This window comes from Periplaneta americana, chromosome 11 (genome assembly GCF_040183065.1).
Source record: "Periplaneta americana isolate PAMFEO1 chromosome 11, P.americana_PAMFEO1_priV1, whole genome shotgun sequence".
Taxonomy (NCBI): domain Eukaryota; kingdom Metazoa; phylum Arthropoda; class Insecta; order Blattodea; family Blattidae; genus Periplaneta; species Periplaneta americana.
In genome coordinates this window covers 173,208,127-173,232,973 of record NC_091127.1, presented here as the reverse complement: position 1 = coordinate 173,232,973, position 24,847 = coordinate 173,208,127, and the positions used below count along the sequence as shown (strand labels likewise).

At 32.9% G+C, this 24,847-nt stretch overlaps 2 protein-coding genes across 11 annotated transcripts in view; one reads left to right on the top strand and one right to left on the bottom strand.

The window, feature by feature from the left end:
• The window catches only part of LOC138709609 (uncharacterized), an 809,429-nt gene that overhangs the window by 227,749 nt on the left and 556,833 nt on the right, over positions 1-24,847 (top strand). For 7 of the 9 annotated variants that reach the window (XR_011334961.1, XR_011334963.1, XR_011334962.1 and 4 more), the window contains exon 3: positions 8,111-8,166. The gene's annotated coding sequence lies outside the window, so the exon portion shown is untranslated. Of the gene's footprint in view, positions 1-4,333; positions 4,463-8,110; positions 8,167-24,847 lie in introns of those variants that run through there. The other 2 variants (XM_069840503.1, XM_069840502.1) reach the window with 1 other exon arrangement.
• Dh31 (diuretic hormone class 2) overlaps positions 1-24,847 on the bottom strand; it is a 718,880-nt gene that overhangs the window by 523,208 nt on the left and 170,825 nt on the right. Inside the window, exon 1 of one of the 2 annotated variants that reach the window (XM_069840509.1) lies at positions 7,599-7,602. The exons of the other annotated variant lie outside the window; for it this stretch is intronic. The gene's annotated coding sequence lies outside the window, so the exon portion shown is untranslated. Of the gene's footprint in view, positions 1-7,598; positions 7,603-24,847 lie in introns of those variants that run through there. 2 annotated transcript variants of the gene reach the window in all.

Below are 24,847 nucleotides of genomic sequence, written 5' to 3'. Positions count from 1 at the left end.
ATACATTTTACCAGCACATCGCCTTTGGGATGCTTTGGTAATGTATTATATTTTAATCTCTTGTCAGTTAAAAGACGAGAATCTGATATAAAAACCCCTGTGATTTTTTCCGATATTGTAAAAACTTTCGATGTAGTGAAACTTCAACAACAAATATTGGGAAAAGTTTCATTATATTTTGAAGTTTAATTAAATGAAATAATAATAATAATAATCAAAGCATACAGAACTTTGTAATATTCAAAACTACTTAATTTCAGCGATAACCTCTTTTAGACTCTTTGACAGAATATCTACGCTGGCTGAACACTTAGGAGATAAATTTTTCAGGAAAAAAACTGAGTAAATGTCTATGTTAAATCACAAAATCAACGACAAAATTCTACAAGAAGTATAAATTATTATGGATGAACTTATTTTCGCCTTCAGAACAAATAATTCTGTCGTATGTCTTACAGACCTAGCTCTACTAACTGCCTGCATTTTCGTCATTGCATTATCTGTAGAGATATCCTAGATTATATTAAAAATTGGAAGACTGATATATTACGAAATTACTTACTTACTAGCTTTTAAGGAACCCGGAGGTTCATTGCCGCCCTCACATAAGCTCGCCATTGGTTCCTATCCTGAGCAAGATCAATCCAGTTCTACCATCATATTCCACCTCCCTCAAATCCATTTTAATATTATCCTCCCATCTACGTCTCGGCCTCCCTAAAGGTCTTTTCCCTCCGGCCTCCCAGCTAACACTCTATACACATTTCTGGATTCGCCCATACGTGCTACATGTCCTGCCCATCTCAAATGTCTGGATTTAATGTTCCTAATTATGTCAGGTGAAGAATATGATGCATGCAGTTCTGTGTTGTGTAACTTTCTCCATTCTCCTGTAACTTCATCGTCTTAGCCCCATATATTTTCCTAAGCACCTTATTCTCAAACACCCTTAACCTATGTTCTTCTCTCAAAGTGAGAGTCCAAGTTTCACAACCATACAGAACAATCGGTAATATAACTGTTTTATAAATTCTAACTTTCAGATTTTTCGACAGCAGACTGGATGATAAAAGTTTCTCAACCGAATAATAACACGCATTTCCCATATTTATTCTGTGTTTAATTTCTTCCCGAGTATCATTTATATTTGTTACTGTTGCTCCCAGATATTTGAACTTCTCCACCTCATCAAAAGATGAATTTCCAATTTGTATATTTCCATTTCGTACAATACTCTCGTCACGAGACATAATCATATACTTTGTCTTTTGGGGATTTACTTCCAAACCTATCTCTTTACTTGCTTCCAGTAAAATTCCCGTTTTTTCCCTAATCGTTTGTGGATTTTCTCCTAACATATTCACGTCATCCGCATAGACAAGAAGATGATGTAACCCGTTCAATTCCAAACCCTCTGTGTTATCCTGGACTTTCCTAATGGCATACTCTAGAGCAAATTTGAAACGTAAAGGTGATAGTGCATCTCCTTGCTTTAGTCCACAGTGAAATGGAAACGCATCTGACAGAAACTGACCTATACGAACTCTGCTGTATGTTTCACTGAGAAACATTTTAATTAATCGAACTAGTTTCTTGGGAATACCAAATTCAATAAGAATATCATATAAAACTTCTCTCTTAACCGAGTCATATGCCTTTTTGAAATCTATGAATAACTGATGCACTGTACCCTTATACTCCCATTTTTTCTCCATTATCTGTCGAATACAAAATATCTGGTAAATAGTTGATCTATTACGCCTAAAACCACACTGATGACCCCCAATAATTTCATCTACATATGGAGTTAATCTTCTCAAAAGAATATTGGACAAAATTTTGTACGACGTCAACAAAAGTGATATTCCTCGAAAGTTACTACAGTTAGTCTTGTCCCACTTGTTAAAGATAGGTACGATTATGGACTCCTTCCATTGTTCTGGTACAATTCCCTTTTCCCAAATAGCAAGTACAAGCTTATTAATTTCGTTAAATACTGCACTTCCACCCTCTTGTATTAATTCTGCTGGAATTTGATCGATATCTGGAGACTTATAATTTTTCAGATTTTCTATCGCAGTTTCGACTTCAGAAAGTGTGGGTTCGGGTATAAATGGCTCAGCAGTTTGTATTTCAATTTCGTCCCGATCATTTCTATTTGGCCTATGTATATTTAGTAGTTGTCCAAAATAGTTTTTCCATCTGTTCAGGATTGAATGAGCTTCTGCAAGCAAGTCACCATTCTCTCACGAAATTGTAGAACATTATTAATGAAAAAAATATACTAACAAACCATGGGCATTATTTGTAGTTTTTTGAAAATGGTCATACACGATTCCCTAGATTTGTCACCTACTATTATTTTAATTACTCTTTTTTGTAGTAGGAATATTCTGTTATGGAATTTCCCAGAATATTATTCCAAAACTCATTACCGAGTGGAAGTATGCAAAGTATATTGTTTTTAAAGTATTGATATTTACTATCTCTTGCATAGATCAAATAACAAAACATGCTGAATTTAGTATAGGGGTAATTTCTTCAATATAATTTTTCCAATTTAACACATTATCGATTTGCAAGCCAAGAAATTTGGTTGTTTCTTTTTTTTTCTTTTTTTTTTTTTTAGGGACCCATTGTTAATTATTGCTTGAAATTTGGCGGTTGAATTTGAGCAGGATTTAAATTAAATTATGTTAGTTTTTCTACAATTTAATATTAATTTATTGGGTAAGAACCAATCACATGGTGATGCACGTGGCCATTAATGTTGTAGCCTTGCGGGACAAAGTACTGACTTACTTATTTACTTACTTACTTACTTACTGGCTTTTAAGGAACTCGGAGGTTCATTGCCGCCCTCACATAAGCCCACCATTGGTCCCTATCCTGAGCAAGATTAATCCAGTCTCTATCATCATATCCCACCTCCCTCAAATCCATTTTAATATTATCCTCCCATCTACGTCTCGGCCTCTCCAAAGGTCTTTTTCCCTCCGACCTCCCAACTAACACTCTATATGCATTTCTGGATTCGCCCATACGTGCTACATACCCTGCCCATCTCAAACGTCTCGATTTAATGTCCCTAATTATGTCAGGTGAAGAATACAATGCGTGCAGTTCTGCGTTGTGTAACTTTCTCCATTCTCCTGTAACTTCATCCCGCTTAGCCCCAAATATTTTCCTAAGCACCTTATTCTCAAACACCCTTAACATTTGTTTCTCTCTAAAAGTGAGAGTCCAAGTTTCACAACCATAAAGAACAACCGGTAATATAACTGTTTTATAAATTCTAACTTTCAGATTTTTAGACAGCAGACTGGATGATAAAAGCTTCTCAACCGAATAATAACAGTGATTTCCCATATTTATTCTGTGTTTAATTTCCTCCCGAGTATCATTCATATTTGTTACTCTTGCTCCCAGGTATTTGAATTTTTCCACCTCTGCAAAAGATAAATTTCCAATTTTTATATTTCCATTTCGTATAATAGGCCTATTCTGATCACGAACAAAGTACTGTAACTAGTTATAAATATGGCGGTCAGGTAGGCGAAAGGGAATCGTGTATCAGTATTATTATTGCTACAGACATTATTTCTCGTAAAGTTATGCAATATATTTGAAATTGATTCTGCCTATATTCATATTATATCATATGCGTTTAATTTCCTCCCGAGTATCATTCATATTTGTTACTCTTGCTCCCAGGTATTTGAATTTTTCCACCTCTGCAAAAGATAAATTTCCAATTTTTATATTTCCATTTCGTATAATAGGCCTATTCTGATCACGAACAAAGTACTGTAACTAGTTATAAATATGGCGGTCAGGTAGGCGAAAGGGAATCGTGTATCAGTATCATTATTGCTACAGACATTATTTCTCGTAAAGTTATGCAATATATTTGAAGTTGACTCTGCCTATATTCATATCATACCTATAAGATAACGTTGGATGGGCCTGAATACTTTAAGTGTAAAGTTACTTGGTTTGCGAATAATTATGGACAGTGAATGCGTGTAATAATCTCGTGTAGCTAGCTGATCCGATGTGATAGCGTTCTCAGTGCTGTTACGTATTGACAAACGTCGCATATACTGCTTTCATAAAAAAGAAAATAATATTACTGAAGTTGTAATTATAGTTACTGTGTTACTGTTGCTAAAATGGACTGAAAAGATGTATATATTCAATGAAATTTTGTAGGGTTTTACACGTGTTCTTGCATACTCGACCTTACAGGGAGGAAGTACCTGTGGGGGGGATGACGCGGGAATAGGCCACAGGGGGGCTGGGGAGGGGAGAGACATGCAAGCAGCTGTCCTCTCTAGAATCTTCCGAAGAGTGAATACTTCGCCGGAATAACTAAGGGTAACGCAATCAATTCATATTGAATACAGCGAAGTAGTGACCATAATGAAAAGCAAGATGGCTGTTCTGAAGAGAACCCAGGAAGGTAAATGCAAAGGGTACATTAAGATGGTATTGTTAGTGAGGTTTGGACCAAATTTTGTTTAGTCGTACAGAAAACTAAGAGAAACAAATGGGGTGTGGGTCACTACATGTTCTACTATGTCATGTAAGACGATACGCTACTGAAAAATAGTCAAATTTTGACTAATTTTATCATTTTCTTTTACTTTCACGCTAAAAAATGTACTGTTTCATGAGGAGTATTTTCGTGAACATTTTATGGTATATAATATCAGTATATTAAATCTACAAATGTGTGTACAAATTATGTGTAACCAAAGCTTCAAATTTAATTATCACAAAAAGAAATTTTCTACATTTACAACGACAAGTATTCATTTTATTTCTCATTTTATTTAAAGCTAGAGTAATGCAACTTGGCATACTTATTCATTAATATCTCTGTTGTGAAATGTAGCATTTGATTGCCTGTATTCAGCATATTTTTTATTGATAGAGAATTAAATGTAAAGCAGTATTGTTTTTTTTTATCAAGGTTTGAACATTGAAGAAGTTATTTTGTTTACAAATGAACTAATTAGAATGGGGCATTATTAATGCTCCATTGCTAAATATGCAGCATTATCTTAAAGAAAAGAATTAGATTTAAAAATTGTTTTTTTTTTTTTAATTTAGAAATATAATTTTCACTAAGAAATTAAAAAAACAAAATAAGTTTAATTTTTTTAAAGTTTATGAGAAAAAACTGAAATATGCAATTTTTGATTATGATACTGATATGTATATTCTGTAAAATATTTAAACTCTCTAGCTAAAAACTTGTGGATTTTAGAAATTTCAGTAGCACATCCATCTCATTTAAAGTAGTACAAATGCAACGTATGAGTCTGTAAATCACAGAAAATTGGTAATTTTTGGGGTTAAAAGTGACTTGAAATCCAGACTGTGAATACGTAAAAATATGAGCTTGGGAAATGATTTTATTTTAGGAGATTGTTTAATTCTGGTATTGTTTAAATTCAATTATCATTAAAATCTTTGTGTTATGAAAGAACTTTACGTCTACACTAAAATACTGCGGAATGTAATCCAAAATATGGTTATTGTTTTTTATAGTTTGGCTGTAGGTATATCATATTTCTAGAATGACACATTTTTGCTGCGAGTTTGAAAAATTTATTTGATATAAAATGAATTACTCATGTTACATATTGTATGATGTGTGAAGAGCCTAGTATCAGAGACGGACAAGAGCCATTTTCATTATTTGTCAATAGAGCCATATTTTTGTTTCATTACGTTAACTTCTAATATAAGGTATGAAAATTTTGTGTCATATTGGTAAATTTATTAACAAAATAATGGGCCACCGGTGTGGCTCAGTCGGTTAAGGCGCTTGTCTGCCGGTCTGAAGTTGCGTTCGGGCGCGGGTTCGATCCCCGCTTGGGCTGATTATCTGGTTGGGTTTTTCCGAGGTTTTCCCCAACCGTAAGGTGAATGCCAGGTAATCTATGGTGAATCCTCGGCCTCATCTCGCCAAATATCTCGCTATCACAAATCTCATCGACGCTAAATAACCTCGTAGTTCATACAGCGTCGTTAAATAACCAACTAAAATAAATAACAAAATAATTCAGGTCTCCGCTTAAAAATATTAGTATAAAGCACTTTGAAATATACTTAAAAATGGCATTACCCACTTTCGAAACCGAGACTGACTTTTGTTCGTCTTTTAAACAAACGAAGATGCAAGTGTCTTTTAAACTCACAACCCAGACTCAGGATAATCTTATGGAAGTTATCATTTTATTCTAAGACTAATATTAACTGAAAAACTTAGAAAATTAAATTTAGAACGTTATTTCTATTCATTCCTTAGTTCTTATTTTACTGCAATCCTGCACAGTGAACTTGTGCTTCATTAAAGGGTCTTCAAAACTATTACATTAATTATGAGTCCCTACATTTGTATCAGAACTCTGAATTCCAGTATTACACCACTGAAGACAGGGGTTTTCCTTCCACTCACTTCCGGAGTGTTTATTTAATAACTTCTGAACACCCGCAAATTTCTCTGGGTTTACTTTGACCCCTAGAAGGTAAATTCTGACTGATATGCTAAAATGACAAATTTCGCTTCCGAATTTTTATTGCATTAAATCATCGTCACCATATTGAGTCTCTTGAAATCTTACTGAGGTTTATGATCAGCAAGAGACATTTTTACAAGTATCAGACTCTGATACTGTGGTCAGCACCGCTTAAAATATTTTTTAGTTTGTTGTTTAACTACACTATATCAACTACAAGGTTATTTAGCATCGATGGAATTGGTGATAGCGAGATGGTATTTGGCGAGGTGAGGTCGAGGATTCGCCATAGATTACCTGGCATTAGCCTTAGGGTTGGGGAAAACCTCGGGGAAAAACCCAACTAGATAATCAGCCCAAGCGGGAATCGAACCCACGCCGGAGCGGAACTTCGGCTCTACAGGCAAGCTCGCTTAACCCTTTGAAGCGCAGTGGTTACAGTACATAACCACCTTTTAAATCTGAGTTTCCTGCCTACTTACAGGGTCATTTTTATTTCAAAACTACTGCGCTGCGTTCACTGATCCCTAGTAACTGTAGAAGAATTTTATTTTCCCTATATTTGTGTTGCTCCACTAAGATGGCCGTTGTTGTCGCGTATAGTTGGGGTGTGGAAGACTCGCTACGTGTTTTTATTTCAGTTGTATGCTAAAATATCACAGTTACGTAAGCTTCTATTTAGTATTATTTGTCTTTCGGTCTTTATGAACACATTTCAGTAACAAGATTGTAATTTCTTCGACACATGTGGCGTCAATATAGAAATAACGTGGTGGTTTCAAAACGTAACCACCATGCAAACAGGGTAGTTACGCTTACCATATCCAACAAAATGTTCCATTTTCGTGTCAGCTTATTCATCATGGCTACAAGGAAGAGATGGTTGGTAACAATCACAAAGTGTTTTTGACAACTTTTTCACAAGTTTGACTCTGATGATCTCTAAGGGAGCAAAATATGTATGCATGTGGTACAGTTAGACATGGGCGTATTGGTTTACCAGACGACGAAAGAAGAGACCGCGACATGAAACGTGGTGGGAGTGATAGCCGTACGTCATATGCTGGAGTGTCCTGGCTCAAGTGGAAGGACAGAAGGTCCATTCTTTTCCTTTCTAATTACCACGCAACATATGTGAAGTGGCACTTTGCCTTAATGAAACCAGAAACTGTTTCCTTTTGTATCATTTGCAATAAGTCTGAAGACATTGTGTTCTGCAGTATTGCATAGTGGTTTTACCACGAAACGATCCATTTTCTGTGTAAAAAATGGAAGTTTTTGAGATTTTTAAAATTTGAGGCACTTCTCTTAGACAAATAAAAGTTTAATTTCATTGCAAACACAATTTTTTACTTCCTTCCCAAATGGGTGCATCAAAGGGTTAAGATACTATTTTGTATTAGAGATGTTAATGCTTCTGTGGTTGAGATATCGACGTTTGCGGACAGTTGAACTAGATTACTAGAGGGTTAGTTTACTTTGGAACACCCTGTAGATAACTGTCGGAGCGTGGTACGCTGAGGATTTGCTTTATTGAGATCGCACAGTTGAGCTGACTACTAATTCAATGTTTATTGCAGGGATCAGCCGTCACCCTCAAGGAGAACCAGAGAAACAGGCGCTCGTCCACTGAAAGGTACGTTAAATCCTACTAATAGACTTCTGCTGGGCTAATCAACATATAATTGCAGTTGTTACTCTGAGACAATTGAAGGAGCGGGCTAAGGGGTGTTCGTATATTCTCTTAGCGATTTATAAAGCGTATTCCGCTAGGTTAACTATCTCAATGAATTGCGTTAGTTCCTATCATCATTTTCAAAACGATATTCTGGTACAATTAAATAATTTATATCAGTGTAAAGCTCAGAACTTGACTAAATGGTTATGCGAGAAAGTAAAATTTTGTTGTGAGCAGGACTCGAATATAGCGTAGTTCCAGATTTCTGTGTCACAATTCTGTCTTTAATATACTGTCCTTGCATTGTTGGAAACTGTAAACATTAGAGTTAAGAGTACATTTAAACTTATCTTCATTTTCACAACTGTCTCTAAAATTGCAATCTTTCTAGAAATGTAATCACGTCCTTACATTTTATTATACGAAAATAACAATAAAAAGAAAATATTTTACGTTTTAAGGCATGAATTTTTATATTTTCGTGGTAATGAAAGTTGTAATCTTATCTGAAAACTCAATTTGTCTGCTTACAGAAAATTTGTCCTGTTACAAAAACTGATGTCTTACTACCTATGTACGAATAGATTTATCCTAGAATGTTACTCACGAAAATTTTCAGTTTTATTTAAAATAACACAAAAGGCGATTTAATGAAAGTCAGTTCAAAGAATTTTCGTATTTGTTTCTTTTTATTATAATACTAGCCGTACCCGTGCGCTCCGCTGCACCTGTTAGAAATAAATATAAAGTAATTACGTAATTAAAATAGGACGTTTGATCCAGGGAACATTCGTGCTTGTTGGAAGGATAAATCGTTTAATATGTTACTTAATTTAAATTGTATTTAAATAATTAAATTGCGACCACTCATTTGGTGCAATGACAATTCCTTTAACATGTTTCTTATTTGTTATTACACGCAACTATAGTTTAATGAATATTGACATATCATTTAGTTTTATTTTGTATACTTTATATTACTTGCTATATGGTTCCATTGAATTATGATAATAACTTAATTTTAACCCTTGTTTTCTACGTCTCCAGTAAATGGCGCTTGGCCCACTATGGTTCTGAAACCTTCAAATAACTTAAATAGTGATACAGCATAAACAGTGATATGTAATTATATTTCTTTCTTTCGAAAATGTAAGAATTCACGATCTCCTATGTACCATTGCCATGGAATGAATAAATGTGTTTTTTCTTCCTACTCAAAAATTTTATATTTTGCACATGGAAATTACTGCAGGAACAACAAAGCTACTATCTGAGGCGGCGGTGAAAACGTATTGTATTATTATTTTAAAAGTCTATCAGATCTACCAAATTTAGCATAGAATAAAACTTATCGGAAAATTTTTTACAAAAAAACAATAATAAGCGAGATATTTCGATTTAATTCAGGCCCCGTTAAATGAAGTATTTTGAATTCCATATAGTCTAAAATCTAAATTACAACGAACTTAACTTATATTTCAATTTTCATCGAAATCCGTTCAGCCATTATCGCGTGAAAAGGTAACAAACATCCAGACAGACAGACAGACATACAAACAAAAATTTCAAAAAAGCGATTTTCGGTCTCAGGATGAATAATTATACATGTTAACACCAATTATTTTTTGAAAAGGGAAAATTACCAGAAAATTTTCGGCTACATATTTATTATTAGTATAGATTTAAAGTTATATATGACTTTAAATATTTTAATAAAAATAAAAGGCAAAGTAAGAGTTAAAATTAGCGCTGTTGATCGATCAAAATATTTAATCGATTAACTATTTGAATTTAATCTATTAATCGGTAGAGTAATCTAGTTTTGATCGAGTTGAAAAAATGTTTTAATATACTGTAATACACAATTATTGTTAAATTTAACTAGTGTTCAGTGATAAGCATACATAAGTATTAAATTAATTTTGTATCTATATATATTGTATCTTTATATTACAAAACAACTATTTTAATTTGGTTTTTCCTTTTTTTTAATTGTATATTATCTTTAGTTTTTTATTTAGGTTCGATTTTTGTTTCCTGATCTTAATAACATATTTATTATGAGGCTTATAATTTATTGTGTCAATTTCTCCGGGAATTTTTGAGACAAACATAAATAACAAAAAGTGTGAAGACTCACCTAGTTAATACTGCTTCATCCATGATTTTAAACATGTGAGTGCATTCACATGCTGCGAATTAAGTGCCGCTCTACGTTTAGTAACAATGTTTCCTGCATCACTAAACACGAAAAAACTTTTTTCTCTCAAGCACTTCTCCACGATCGTTCAATTTAAATCCAAACGTTTCACCGAGTTTATCTCTCAAATTCTCATATGACATAATGGAGTTTACACTTTCCACAAACCACAGAAAAATGACTTTTTCTTTATCAAACTAAACACACAACCTTCAACAAACTCAGTACAGAAACTGCAACTGCAAAACTACAGTGGTCGAAACAAGACTGGCCCCTATTGTAATCGAATTACCAGATTTTAGAAAGAGAATAAGGTAGTTACGCTATCACTTGCACATAGTGTAGACATGGCTGTTTTAAAAGGGAAGGGATGAGGGAGACGAATCCCAGAAAAGTATGTATTTCATATGCTAGGAAGATGAGCTGACAACAAGGTGGAAGTTTTCTTGGAAAACAATAAAACTTAATAAGGATTTCGCATTGTGTTTCAACTTTCAATAGACGTAGATTAGGTCACTGTCCTCATATTTCCATCTCTTTCTGAAGTGTTTGTGCAAAGATTTTCCCTACGCTACCTGGTTTACAGTTAGAAAATAACAGTACTCTTGTACTTTTAAGTAAGCAATTTCCGAGAGAGAAATATTGTCGGAATTTTTAGTATGAGTTTGTATTAACAAAATAATAACTAATATCAACTACAACAGATTAATTTTAATCGATTCGATTATTCGATTAAATATTTTTAATCGATTAATCTTACAACAGAAATTGATTGATTAATCGATTAAATCCCACAACACTAGTTAAAATATTAAATTTCCCATTAACTGTTACTTTTAGTGAATACATAACTGTACCGTGTACTATAACAAAGAAGGCTTTTCTCTCGCTTTGGCGGATGACAAAGCTACACATAAAGAAGAAATTCATATGCCGGAAAAAGAAGAAATTAATAGAAATATTATTCCATAGATTTTATTATCTGAATATTAAGACTTGTACAATCAAGTAATCATTGCGTGCTGTAAAGTAATTATTGATCTCTGATGGAAGTAGCGCTCACTTGGGGACTCGAACTAAGATCTTCAGCATATAATGAAGACAGTGGCATTATACTCCAAGACTGCACTGGATGAAAGTTAACTTCGTTGAGTTTCTTGTTAACTGAGCTCCCAACCGATTGCATATCAAACAATTTAAAGAGTCAAGAGGGCACTCGTTACCTTTTTTAGTGACTGTACAAACAGGTAACCAATTACGGATCATTATACTAAGGTAATTTGATCAGTGGATCTTCTGCTTCAGTTGAGAATGGTGTCGACCAATTCACTGAGTCTAGAATTGATCTGTGATATTAACAGTTGACCTTAATGTTTACTAATTAACTGAATCCGGAATTGAATTATGATTTGAACAGCTGATCTTAGTAGGTTACCCACAAATCCACTGAATCCGAAATTGATGTATGTTATGAACAGATCACCTTAGTATCTACTACTATCACTGAATACGGAATTAATTTGTGATATAAAAACTTAAATTTCCGGTTCAATCAATATAGCTAACATTTTAACATTTTTTCCCAATTAATCTTTTATGTAATTTCGGTAATGTGTATAATTAGAAAATATGTGCAATTCACATTGCATTGCAGCTTGGCTTACTTGGTTTGGAACAGGCAGAAAACATACACATTTCAAAAGAAAGTATTACCCCGCAAGGCGAACTTCCGACTTGGCCTTGTAGGTCAGGGCACTACAGTAGACCAAGCGACTGTTCTAAGTTGGGATACGTTGACGTCACAGCATTGTTGCACATGTTTTCCTTCCGCCTCGCAAATTCGCTTTGCCGAGTGCTACGCATAAGTAAAACTAGTGGTAGAATACAGGATAAAAGAGGTATAACTGCATTCATTTTAAGAACAAAATATTTAGGTTGTATGTAACCAAAAAGTCAAATGTCATTTTTGATATTTGAATAGCGGTTTAGCTGCAAAAAAAAGTTTGTGTATGACGTTTGAATCCCATTTATGCTAAAACTATACGGTATTGAGACGTATGAGTTGTAAGATATCAACACGGAGAACGAGCCGAAAAAAATATTTTATGTCATTTCTTTCAAAAACGCTTCATTTGTGTAATAATGTACAACATTAATTGATTAAAAACACTTCATTTGTGTCATAGGCCTAACGTACAAAATTAACTGATTAAAAACGCTTCATTTGTGTAATAACGTACAAAATTAACTGATTAAAAACGCATCATTTGTGTCATAGGCCTAACGTACAAAATTAACTGATTAAAAACGCTTCATTTGTGTAATAACGTACAAAATTAACTGATTAAAAACGCTTCATTTGTGTAATAGGCCTAACGTACAAAATTAACTGATTAAAAACGCTTCATTTGTGTAATAACGTACAAAATTAACTGATTAAAAACGCTTCAGTGTGTAATAATATACCAAATTAATTGGTTAAAAACGCTTCATTTCTGTAATAACGTACAAAATTAATTGATTAAAAACGCTTCATGTGTGTAATAATATACAAAATTAATTGGTTAAAAACGCTTGATTTCTGTAATAACGTACAAAATTAATTGATTAAAAACGCTTCATGTGTGTAATAATATACCAAATTAATTGGTTAAAAACGCTTCATTTCTGTAATAACGTACAAAATTAATTGATTAAAAACGCTTCATGTGTGTAATAATATACAAAATTAATTGATTAAAAACGCTTCATTTGTGTAATAACGTACAAAATTAATTGATTAAAAACGCTTCATGTGTGTAATAATATACAAAATTAACTGGTTAAAAACGCTTCATTTGTGTAATAACGTACAAAATTAATTGATTAAAAACGCTTCATGTGTGTAATAATATACAAAATTAACTGGTTAAAAACGCTTCATTTGTGTAATAACGTACAAAATTAATTGATTAAAAACGCTTCATGTGTGTAATAATATACAAAATTAATTGATTAAAAACGCTTCATTTGTGTAATAACGTACAAAATTAATTGATTAAAAACGCTTCATGTGTGTAATAATATACAAAATTAATTGATTAAAAACGCTTCATTTGTGTAATAACGTACAAAATTAATTGATTAAAAACGCTTCATGTGTGTAATAATATACAAAATTAACTGGTTAAAAACGCTTCATTTGTGTAATAACGTACAAAATTAATTGATTAAAAACGCTTCATGTGTGTAATAATATACAAAATTAACTGGTTAAAAACGCTTCATTTGTGTAATAACGTACAAAATTAATTGATTAAAAACGCTTCATGTGTGTAATAATATACAAAATTAACTGGTTAAAAACGCTTCATTTGTGTAATAACGTACAAAATTAATTGATTAAAAACGCTTCATGTGTGTAATAATATACAAAATTAACTGGTTAAAAACGCTTCATTTGTGTAATAACGTACAAAATTAATTGATTAAAAACGCTTCATGTGTGTAATAATATACAAAATTAACTGGTTAAAAACGCTTCATTTCTGTAATAACGTACAAAATTAATTGATTAAAAACGCTTCATGTGTGTAATAATATACAAAATTAATTGGTTAAAAACGCTTCATTTCTGTAATAACGTACAAAATTAATTGATTAAAAACGCTTCATGTGTGTAATAATATACAAAATTAATTGGTTAAAAACGCTTGATTTCTGTAATAACGTACAAAATTAATTGATTAAAAACGCTTCATGTGTGTAATAATATACAAAATTAACTGGTTAAAAACGCTTCATTTGTGTAATAACGTACAAAATTAATTGATTAAAAACGCTTCATGTGTGTAATAATATACAAAATTAACTGGTTAAAAACGCTTCATTTCTGTAATAACGTACAAAATTAATTGATTAAAAACGCTTCATGTGTGTAATAATATACAAAATTAACTGGTTAAAAACGCTTCATTTGTGTAATAACGTACAAAATTAATTGATTAAAAACGCTTCATGTGTGTAATAATATACAAAATTAACTGGTTAAAAACGCTTCATTTCTGTAATAACGTACAAAATTAATTGATTAAAAACGCTTCATGTGTGTAATAATATACAAAATTAACTGGTTAAAAACGCTTCATTTGTGTAATAACGTACAAAATTAATTGATTAAAAACGCTTCATGTGTGTAATAATATACAAAATTAACTGGTTAAAAACGCTTCATTTCTGTAATAACGTACAAAATTAATTGATTAAAAACGCTTCATGTGTGTAATAATATACAAAATTAACTGGTTAAAAACGCTTCATTTCTGTAATAACGTACAAAATTAATTGATTAAAAACGCTTCATGTGTGTAATAATATACAAAATTAATTGGTTAAAAACGCTTGATTTCTGTAATAACGTACAAAATTAATTGATTAAAAACGCTTCATGTGTGTAATAATATACAAAATTAACTGGTTAAAAACGCTTCATTTGTGTAATAACGTACAAAATTAATTGATTAAAAACGCTTCATGTGTGTAATAATATACAAAATTAACTGGTTAAAAACGCTTCATTTGTGTAATAACGTACAAAATTAATTGATTAAAAACGCTTCATGTGTGTAATAATATACAAAATTAACTGGTTAAAAACGCTTCATTTCTGTAATAACGTACAAAATTAATTGATTAAAAACGCTTCATGTGTGTAATAATATACAAAATTAACTGGTTAAAAACGCTTCATTTGTGTAATAACGTACAAAATTAATTGATTAAAAACGCTTCATGTGTGTAATAATATACAAAATTAACTGGTTAAAAACGCTTCATTTCTGTAATAACGTACAAAATTAATTGATTAAAAACGCTTCATGTGTGTAATAATATACAAAATTAACTGGTTAAAAACGCTTCATTTCTGTAATAACGTACAAAATTAATTGATTAAAAACGCTTCATGTGTGTAATAATATACAAAATTAATTGGTTAAAAACGCTTGATTTCTGTAATAACGTACAAAATTAATTGATTAAAAACGCTTCATGTGTGTAATAATATACAAAATTAACTGGTTAAAAACGCTTCATTTGTGTAATAACGTACAAAATTAATTGATTAAAAACGCTTCATGTGTGTAATAATATACAAAATTAACTGGTTAAAAACGCTTCATTTGTGTAATAACGTACAAAATTAATTGATTAAAAACGCTTCATGTGTGTAATAATATACAAAATTAACTGGTTAAAAACGCTTCATTTCTGTAATAACGTACAAAATTAATTGATTAAAAACGCTTCATGTGTGTAATAATATACAAAATTAACTGGTTAAAAACGCTTCATTTGTGTAATAACGTACAAAATTAATTGATTAAAAACGCTTCATGTGTGTAATAATATACAAAATTAACTGGTTAAAAACGCTTCATTTGTGTAATAACGTACAAAATTAATTGATTAAAAACGCTTCATGTGTGTAATAATATACAAAATTAACTGGTTAAAAACGCTTCATTTCTGTAATAACGTACAAAATTAATTGATTAAAAACGCTTCATGTGTGTAATAATATACAAAATTAATTGGTTAAAAACGCTTGATTTCTGTAATAACGTACAAAATTAATTGATTAAAAACGCTTCATGTGTGTAATAATATACAAAATTAATTGGTTAAAAACGCTTGATTTCTGTAATAACGTACAAAATTAATTGATTAAAAACGCTTCATGTGTGTAATAATATACAAAATTAACTGGTTAAAAACGCTTCATTTGTGTAATAACGTACAAAATTAATTGATTAAAAACGCTTCATGTGTGTAATAATATACAAAATTAACTGGTTAAAAACGCTTCATTTCTGTAATAACGTACAAAATTAATTGATTAAAAACGCTTCATGTGTGTAATAATATACAAAATTAACTGGTTAAAAACGCTTCATTTGTGTAATAACGTACAAAATTAATTGATTAAAAACGCTTCATGTGTGTAATAATATACAAAATTAACTGGTTAAAAACGCTTCATTTGTGTAATAACGTACAAAATTAATTGATTAAAAGCGCTTCATGTGTGTAATAATATACAAAATTAACTGGTTAAAAACGCTTCATTTGTGTAATAACGTACAAAATTAACAGATTAAAAACGCTTCATGTGTGTAATAACGTACAAAATTAATTGATTAAAAACGCTTTAAGAAACTTTGAGGTTCATTGCCGCCCTCACATAATTCCGTCGTCGGTCCCTATCCTGAGCAAGATTAATCCAGTCTCTATCATCATATCCCATCTCCCTCAAATCCATTTTAATATTATTCTCACATCTACGTCTCGGCCTTCCGAAAGATCTTTTCCCTCAGTCTCCCAACTAAGACACTATATAGATTTCTAGATTCTCCCATCGTGCTACATGCCCTGCCCATCTCAAACGTCTGGATTTAATGTTCCTAATTATGTCAGGTGAAGAATACAATGCGTGCAGCTCTGCGTTGTGTAGCTTCCTCCATTCTCTTGTAACTTCATCCCTCTTAGACTCAAATATTTCCGTAAGCATCTTATTCTCAAACACCTTAATCTCTGTTCTTCTCTCAAAGTGAGAGTCCAAATTTCACAACCATACAGAACAACCAATAAATTGTAACTTTCGGATTTTTTTTACAGTAGACTAGATGATAAAAGCTTCTCAACCGAATAATAACAGGCATTTCCCATATTTCTTCTGCGTTTAATTTCGTCTCGTGTGTCATTTATTTGTTACTGTTCCTCCAAGTTATTTAAATTTTTCCACCTTTTCAAAGGATAAATTTCGAAATTTTATATTTCCATTTGGTACTATGTTCTGGTCATGAGACTCATTTAGGCCTATCTATACTGTACTAATAATAAATCTGTAGCCAAAATTTTTCTGGTAATTTTCGATTTTCCAAAAATAATTGCTGTTAACATGTATAATTAATCCTGCTGAAACTGAAAATCGCTTTTTTGAAATTTTTGTTTGTATGTCTGTCTGTCTCTCTGTCTGTCTATTTGTCTGTCTGTCTATCTGTATGTTTGTTACCTTTTCACGCGATAATGGCTGAACCGATTTATATGAAAATTGGAATATAAATTAAGTTCGTTGTAACTTAGATTTTAGGCTATATGGCATTGAAAATACTTTATTTAAAAGGGGGGGGGTTATAAGGGGGCCTGAATTAAATAAATCGAAATATCTCGCTTATTATTGATTGTTGTGAAAAATGTTACATAACAAAAGTTTCTTTAAAAATGATTTTCGATAAGTTTTATTCCTTACAAAATTTAGATAGGACTGATATTTAATGAGATAAATGAGTTTTAAAATTAAAATAACGCCATCTAAGACGGTGCAATGAATTAAGAACAAATGACTTCGTCTATAAGGGGCCTTGGACAACAACAATCGAAACAGGGACCTTGGACATGAACAATCGATAGCTATTAAACATAGCCTACAGAGAATGTTTCTGTGTTTGTATGAAGTAATATCAGAAGCTAAATTAACCGATTTCTATAATTAATTATTATTTCATCATTCGAAAGTGTAGTTTCTCCAGATGGACATAGTGCTATAATGTTATTACAGTAACGTCTGAGTAAATCGAGGACAGGTAAGATTAAAATAGCTTCTTATGCACAGAAAATTTGATAGGCTATTTTGTACATTTGTTTTCTGTATTTCTTAAAATAATATTTGTGTACACTCATTTTAATCTCAGAGAATTAACAAACAACGAGAGTGTATTGATTTAGTATGTAGTAATAGTACTTTAGCTTAGCAATCCATTATTTTATAATTCAAATTTTAACTATGCTCAATTGAATCGTGTTAAAATACATAAAATATATATGCAATAAATGCAATGCAAAAAAAAATGAGTAATGAGCGAAGCGGATTATCATGCGCTGTTGTAAAAGTTGTTCCCTGGATCAAATGTCCTATTTTAATTATGTAATTACTTTATATTTATTTCTAACGGGTGCAGCGGAGCTCACGGGTACGGCTAGTCATTAATATTATCTCTTTCTTTACTGCATGACCCTCTCATGTTATTTTATTTTATTGCATCGTTTGGAAAAGAAAACAGAACACAGTCGAATGAAATTCAGTAACCAGAACTTCCATTGTAATATTACAGATGTTGCTTTGTCCGACAATAGTTGGCAGTGTTACGCACTTGACCTTCCTGCCAGAAATCTATAGGCGTTCCACGTCAAATCGATCCTTGTTCAATTTGACTCTCCCACCCTCATTACGGACTCAGACGCTTTCGATAGAGAATGCAGAGCGGAAGCGAATGGATTTCCTACCTTGTCTGTAGCGCTTTATTGCAGTCCAGGCCCGTACGAGGCTCACGAATTAGGTTAACCACGCATTCGTAAGCAGTTGATCTGTAAGTTCGGCGTCTTTAAAAGGTTTGTTCTACATTCAGTTCTTATTTTCGGCCTTTTTTATTATTCTGTGATGTTTGCAGAAATAGTAGCCTATAAAGGCAAAAACTGTTTAACAGAGTTGAATTCGTAGTGAATACTTATAATATAACTAAAGGATTCATTTATAAGTGATAAGTAGATCACTTATATCTGTTTCCATATCATAAAGAACATTTATGGAACATGTACACTCATATAATGTGTGACACTAAAGCAGTATGTTATGACAGAGTATTGCATTCTGTAATGTCACGGCCTCTTGGATCAGCTTTTTATATTTTACTGGACAAACAAAGCATGGTTCAGTTATTATTTGTGCATTGTCGAGTTCATCTTTATTAATAACTAGCTGAAAGCACCCGGCGTTGCCCGGGTTTTCCTTTCTGCTTCTATTTTTAATTAAACTGGTTATTAAATTTTCGGAAATCTCGGAAACCTAACTATACACAACCAAAACGAATTGTCTTTACTAAGCTTTCCTCGCCCATAAAGATGAATCATTACTTAACGTCACTTACGTGAATTAATGAACTCCTTAGCCAAATGCCTGCCAGGGTTAACTCTATTTAAAACAGTTGTAAATGAGGCACCGAAAAGAAAACATTTCGTCATGTGCCTGACGTTAAACTGTTGTTTTAAATTTGTTTATTTATTTATTTATTTATTTATTCTGGTGTAGTTAAGGCCATTAGGCCTTCTCTTCCGCACCACCAGAAATACAAATAAAGTACTAGAAAAATCAAACTATAAACAAAGTAAAACCCAACGAAAATATAATTCCTTCTCCTCTTTCTGATCAGTTTCAGCATTGAATCAATATATACATATATAATCTAATTCATATTGGAAGATTTTTGTACCTCTTGAACGCTGTACACCCACTTATATCATACCCAGTTTTTTTTTAACATAACTTGAAACTATATCTCATAAATTCAGAACATATTATATTAATTCTAATTTTACACACAGAATACAGATACAATATAAACTCGCAATAAGTCATTTTTAACATAAAGACTAATATTCTGAGAAACGTATAGGCCTACAGGTATATTATAAATTAAGAGATTTTTATTTCCACAACGCTTAACATACTAAATTTGCAACGTGAACATTTTGAGAATTAATACAATGTACATTCACATACCACATTAGCAACATGACAAAAGTATCATTGAATTGCTTATTGATATGTGTAAAATCTTTTTTTTTTTCACTTCTTTGTATAAAATATAGTTGAGGATGTGAAAAACACGCAGTTTTTAAGTTAATGTCTGCAACTTTGAGCGTCTGTCCTTGAGCTTCATTTTAATATGGCCATTACAAATGCTTGTGGCATTGATATTGCAGTTGAATGAGTATCCTAGCAATACGTGGAATAAAAACATCTCCTTTTATTTTTGCAGTTAATATTGCCAATTCTATTACGTTTCGTATGAGTTTTCACACCAATTCTTATTCGTGCATAATTTTGGTGGGTCAATATTTCGCAGTAGTACTATTGGTTATTCAATATTAAGTAAATTATGTGGTAGCAATCCTTGTAGTTTCAAAGAATTCTAGAATTCAGTTGTATAAAAGTTTGCTCACTATCTACAAAACTGCATCGAGAAATTCATAATACGGTCCTGGACTGCGTAAAGATACTTATTGTATGAATTATCTAGTTTTAGCCTTCATGATCTGTAACAACAATGTAATTTAATTTCGTGTTAAAATTTCCATGGCCTCGTGAAAGTCGATGTTGAATATAACAGACAGCAATGAAAAACAATTGACTGTAGAAGATTTTGCGTTTTAATATTATACATGAAGATTTGATCTATTTATTTTTATTTTTTATAATTTTAATGAATTTAACTTCCATTTGCACAATTTTAATGTAGCCTATGTTCTTCTCCTGGTTATGAAGATTAAATGTGCAAACTTTGGCACATATCGGTCAAAGCGTGTAGATTTGTATAGAGAACATACATACATACATACATACATACATACATACATACATACATACATACATACATACATACATACATACATACATACATACATACATACATACATACATACATACATACATACATACGTACGTACACATTCAATTTTATATATTAAGATATTATTACAGCGTTCTGCTTTAATCTAAAATTATGCCTAAGGGGAAGCATTTCACAGGACCAAGAATGAGTTTTTGCAGGATTTTATACCGGACCATCATTTTATTTTTACTTCAATTTTTATTGTACCTCAGTTTTTTAATGTACTTCACTCCCACCTCTTCTACTAATGAAGTTCCAACTGTCCTCCACACAGAACCAAGACCGCATATAGTAAACAGCACTGAGTTAGTGACTATAGTACGTTCCAGAAATATGTTCGCGTTTTCCAGTGACGAAAGAGCTTTCAATATTGAATCATATTTTCGCACAGGTACTGTCGTCCGTTTGCCTACGTCGCATCCCGATTTCCCCCACCTGCTTCTGCTCGCCCCTCTGTAACAGCTGGGCTGTCTTAGCTCTTTTCTGAAAACATTAATTTCTGTTAGGAATTGGACGTTTACGTAATATTATACAACTGTTTAAAATAACTTAAATAAAAGGGCCTCGTTAAGTAATTAACTGTCACGTGATTTCCCCCTTTCTACGATCCTGGGACATAACCACTTGGACGGACAGTAGATAGCATTTCTGAGTAATGTTATCTGTGCGGGTCGGGCAGAAGTGAAGATTGAATTTACAGTATGTAAGGTACTCTTTTATATAATAGGTATATAATTATTTGAACATGAGTTACTAGTACGAAGGACGAAAGTGGTAGTTAGAATTAGATGCAATAGTCTATAGTGCGATAATATGCACAAAAGAACTGAAGCCTGTATCGAAATGAACGGCCACACATTTTCATAAATGTGTTTAAATATCCATATTATGATTATTTTTCAATTTAACTTCATTCTCTATGTTGTATGCTAATGTGCTGTAGACAGTACAATATACACTGCATAATGAATACGTCCGCATGAATAACTCAGTTCATGAGTAAAAACACTTATTCTTAATACAGTACCGTATTTTGTTTAAACAAAAACCTAATGAAAATTATCGAACTCAAAATCGCGATATTTCCTAGTTTACGTAAATGGATGAACTACTTTTCTTCCCTCCCATACCTAGTAAAGCCATTTGTTTGTGTTTTACGCCAGTATCATGGAACTAAAGTCGTGGAAAGGGGTAGCAAACTGTGTTTCCGGTTCTCTAAAGGTATAGCCAGGTTAATATTAAAAATGTTAGTAAAATTAATATTATGACCTTGTATTAAAATAGGCCTATTTGGAAACAAATGTTAGCGGCAACTATGACCAATAAACAACGGAATACACAGAGTTGTAAATATCATATTGTGAAGGAAGAGTAAATAAATATGAAAACGTGCCCGCATGATATTACACATATCACCGACAATATTTGCTCTCTGGTGTGGATGTTTAGAATGAAGGTCACATGAAATTTTTATACAGAAGCTTGGAGATTGTGATGTAATCACAAGGCGAACGGTCACGAACAGTTGTGGGTAGGTACGAAAAAAGAAAGGTTTTAGGCGTGCTGTCTGGTCTTTTGTGTACATACTTTCTGCTATTAGGCATATTTTGTCTTTTTTTTTTTTAGGATACTCATAAGGTTGATTGTGTTACGTAAAAATTTTGATCTAGGCGGGAAATGGCTTGTGAATTTTACCTGGCGCGGTACCTTCTTGTTTAGGAATAGAGCTCTTTTCTTTCTTTCTTCGTCGAGCTTAATTTCCTCCTCTCGTACTGACTTATAATCCTATCCAATGAGGTATAGGAGAAGTTACCTACTTCTTTTGACCAACACTAGGCAGCCACACATTGCAGGTCGTGTGGCCAGCACAGGGACATCGCTGAGACAGGACAAATATCTTCCATTTTCCATGCCAGGAACCGAACCACGGACTGTTTGGCTGAGAAACTCATACGCTATCCACAGAGTCAAAGAGACGAACCAATAGAGCTATTTTAGTGGAATAAGTCTACAACATGGCAGGAAAATTCTGCGTGGAATCCACTCATTTAGGGACATGGTTGTTTTACGAGCCGTGAATCTACATGGCCTCCCAGCTTTACTCCTTTTCGGAGGAAGTTCAGCTAAGGATTTTATCGTCCTTAATCCTTTCCTGGGTTTGAACCCACAAACATGGAATTTAGCGGTATTATTTAAAATTTAGACTACGAAACGACGGTTGGAAAGAGAAATGAGACAGAGAATGTGGCTTTGGAATTGGCAGTTAGAAAATAATTTAGAAAAATGTATCTTAAGAATTCGGCAATTTACTTAAAATAATGGGTATCTTGACACTTGAAATAATATACACTATATTGCTACAAAAAGTGTGTGTGTGTGTGTGTTTGTGTTTGTGTTTGTGTCTAATGCCTACCTACTTCACTTTACGTGATTCGGGTTCCGCATATTGGGGATAAATGGCAGGACTGTAACCCATTTTCAAATTGCACACCACTTGCGGGCCACGTTATGCATGATGTGTATCTGTAAAGAGTTATGTCGTGTACTAGGGTGAGTGTAGGCTATATATGTGTAAGTGTTCTTGTAAGTGTAGTGTAGGGAATGAGTGAGGGTGATGATGATGATGATGATGAAGGGAGAAGGGGAAACCCGGTGCGGGCACGTAGCCTACTTCTGTCGAATAACACCAAGGGGGCCGCCAGTCTTAACGTCCCCATCCGACGGACGAATCACTATCGTATGTGACATATGCCTTCCCTTCATATGCACTGCGGAGAGATTTAGGATTTAACCCAGACATATTGGTGCACAATCTAGTGATTAGAAGTTGTGCATCGCCATCTCTCCTAGTCCCGAGGTAGAAATTTTACAAGAAAATTTCTGACCGCCGCCGGGAATCGAACCCGGGCCGACTAGTCTGGTGGCAGACACGCTACCACAGAGCTAACTCAGCAGACTTGCTACAAAAAGTAGCTTATTGTATTTTCTCGCCACAATTTTCTGAGTTTACTAGTCTAAATTTCGCAGAAATAAGTGTGAGTTTATAACAAATAAATAAGCAAACATATTATATAATATAAACAAATTTAAAACTCGAAGAAAAAATGGAGGAAGCATACGATGAGGATGAATAATGATGGTATTCCTAAAATAGCCATGATTGGGGAACCAATCACCCCCAGGTCTGTGGGACGACTCCCGAATAGATGGCAGGAGAGTTGTTCACCTGCATCAGCAAACAACGGCAGCGATTCAAAAAGGTGGAAGAAGAAAAAGAAGACTCAAATTTCTTCAGGTGACATATGAACTAAAACCTCCAAAAAAGGTTGGAAAATAGGATTCATTAAGCTATCCCGTAACTTTCACTGTATTCAAGTGTAAAATGGATATCGGGGAGTATTCCAACATGAATTGTTTTCAAAGTACAGCAGTATCCCCTACACCAGAGGTCTCCAAAAAGCGTATCGTCATTCCTGCTCTCGAGCTGCCCGCCGAACACAGTGTGCTGCAAGGCTAGAAAAGGGGGAGAGACTCGTACCTCAACAGATGGGAGTGATCAGTGGGGGATCGCGGCAACGGCCTGCTTATGTCTACAAATAATAACACCAAAATAATAAGAAATATCATACGTTTGTATATTATTTTGACATATTAAGAAGCTTGAGCCCTGGTATTGACACAAGCCATTGCAAAATTCAACCTCTTCTGTTCTATGGTGCCTTTCAGTGCCTGGAAAAGATCTTCTCCAGTTATATTTTGTAATTACATCTAGAAGACATTCAGACACAGTAAAATGTTCATTAACTTATCGGATGAAAATGGCTAGGTGAACTTTGTCATTTCTATCTGTGCTTTCGTCCAATGCAAGTGAGAAGCTACAAACTGGTTAATTGTGGTTTCGACTTCAGATTCAATTACATTTACAATCATGAAATTCCTTCTCTGAACTGTA